This window comes from Neopelma chrysocephalum, unplaced genomic scaffold, assembly GCF_003984885.1.
Source record: "Neopelma chrysocephalum unplaced genomic scaffold, ASM398488v2 Primary Assembly neopelma1_160350, whole genome shotgun sequence".
In the NCBI taxonomy this organism is placed as follows: Eukaryota; Metazoa; Chordata; class Aves; order Passeriformes; family Pipridae; genus Neopelma; species Neopelma chrysocephalum.
In genome coordinates, this window is record NW_020935075.1 from 1 (window position 1) to 2,381 (window position 2,381).

Genomic DNA, 2,381 nt, shown 5'->3' on the forward strand with positions numbered 1-2,381 from the left:
GTGATTTAGGAACAAACCCCTTTCATATCTTGGGTAAAAATCCCAAACTGATATAGGAACAAACACCTTTCAGACCCTGGTTAAAAGTCCCAACTGATTTGGGAACAAACAGCTTTCAATCCCAAATGATTTGGGAACAAAAACCTTTCAATCCCAAGTGATTTAGGAACAAACACTTTTCAGACCCTGCTTAAAATCCCAAATGATTTAGGAACGAACACTTTCCAACTCCAAGTGATTTGGGAACAAACACCTTTCAAATCCTGATTAAAAATCCCAAGTGATTTAGGAACAAACACCTTTCAGACTGTGCTTAAAAATCCCAGGTGATTTAGGAATAAAAACCTTTCACACCTTGGCTAAAACCCCAAATAATTTAGGAACAAACACCTTTCAGACCTTGGTTAAAACCCCAAGTGATTTGGGAACAAACACTTTTCAAACCTTGATTAAAAATCCCAACTGATTTGGAAACAAACCCCTTTCAATCCCAAGTGATTTAGGAACAAACATCTTTCAATCCCTGGTTAAAACACCAAATGATTTAGGAACAAACACCTGTCAGACCTTGGTTAAAATCCCAAGGGATTTGGGAACAAAAACCTTTCAGACCCTGGTTAAAAATCCCAAATGATTTAGGAACAAACACTCTTCAAACCTTGACTTAAAACCCCAATGATTTAGGAAAACACCTTTCAGACCTTGGTTAAAAATCCCAAATGATTTGGGAACAAACACCTTTCAATCCCAAGTGATTTAGGAACAAACACCTTTCACACCTCGGTTAAAATTCCAACTGATTTAGGAAAACACCTTTCAGACCCTGATTAAAATCCCAAGTGATTTAGGAACAAACACCTTTCAATCCCTGGTTAAAACACCAAACGATTTGGGAACAAACACCTGTCAGACCTTGATTAAAATCCCAAGGGATTTGGGAACAAAAACCTTTCAAACCTTGATTAAAAACCCCATATGTTTGGGAACAAACACCTTTCAATCCCAAACTGATTTAGTAACAAACACTTTTCAGACCTTGGTTGAAATCCCAAGTGATTTGGGAACAAACACCTTTCACAGCTTGGGTAAAAATCCCAAACTGATTTAGGAACAAACACCTTTCAGACCTTGGTCAAAATCCTCCAGTGATTTGGGAACAAACACCTTTCAATCCCAAGTGATTTGGGAACAAACACCTTCCAATCCCAAATGATTTAGGAACAAACACCTTTCAAACCCTGATTAAAAATCCCAACGTGCTTTAGGAACAAACACTTTTCAATCCCTGGTTAAAACACCACATGATTTGGGAATAAACACCTTTCACAGCTTGGGTAAAAATCCCAAGGGATTTGGGAACAAACACCTTTCACACCTTGGTTAAAATCCCAACTGATTCAGGAACAAACACCTTTCAATCCCAAATGATTTAGGAACAAACACCTTTCATAACTTGGGTAAAAATCCCAAACTGATTTAGAAACAAACACCTTCCAATCCCAAATGATTTAGGAACAAAAACCTTCCAATCCCAAGTGATTTAGGAACAAACATCTTTCAGACCTTGGTCAAAAATCCCAGGTGATTTAGGAGTAAAAACCTTTCACACCTTGGCTAAAACCCCAAGTGATTTAGGAACAAACACCTTTCAATCCCAAATGATTTGGGAACAAACACTTTTCAATCCCTGGTTAAAACACCAAATGATTTAGGAACAAACACCTTTCACAGCTTGGGTAAAAATCCCAGGGGATTTGGGAACAAACACCTTTCAATCCCAAATGATTTAGGAACAAACACCTTTCACACCTTGATTAAAAACCCAAATGATTTAGGAAAAGACCTTTCAGACCCTGGTTAAAATCCCAAACTGATTTAGGAACAAACACCTTTTAAACCTTGATTAAAAATCCCAGGTGATTTGGGAACAAACTCCTTTCAACTCCAACTGATTTAGGAACAAACACCTTCCAATCCCAAGTGCTTTGGGAACAAACACCTTTCACACCTCAATTAAAAATCCCAAATGATTTTGGAACAAACACCTTTCAGACCCTGGTTAAAATCCCAGGGGATTTGGGAACAAACACCTTTAAATCCCAAGTGCTTTGGGAACAAGCCCCTTTCACCCCCTGGATCCCTGGATCAGATCCAGTTTTCCCTGTTTCCAGCTCCCCTGCACCACAAACCCCAAAGAATTCCAGGTTCCCGGAAGCAGCAGCCGGACAAGGCAGGAATTCCCTATCCATGGATGAAGCAGGAATTCCCTGGCCATGGATGATCCTGGAATTCTCTGTCCATGGATGAGGCAGGAATTCCCTGGCCATGGATGAAGCAGGAATTCCCTGGCCATGGATGATCCCGGAATTCCCTGGCCATGG

The 2,381-nt window shown here is 39.8% G+C and overlaps 1 long non-coding RNA gene across 4 annotated transcripts; it reads right to left on the reverse strand.

Annotated features, from left to right (window-relative positions):
• Positions 1-711: 711 nt before the first annotated feature.
• On the reverse strand, positions 712-1,995 carry LOC113962409. Of its 4 annotated transcripts, XR_003532546.1 has the most exons (4): positions 1,646-1,738; positions 1,523-1,554; positions 1,165-1,228; positions 712-770 (listed from the first exon to the last, which is right to left on the reverse strand). It is a non-coding gene; the product is annotated as an uncharacterized LOC113962409 (long non-coding RNA). The 4 variants fall into 4 exon arrangements; XR_003532549.1 differs by lacking the exons at positions 1,523-1,554; positions 1,646-1,738 and adding an exon at positions 1,968-1,995; XR_003532547.1 differs by lacking the exon at positions 1,523-1,554 and having other exon boundaries at positions 1,646-1,675.
• Between the last annotated feature and the right edge of the window lie 386 nt (positions 1,996-2,381).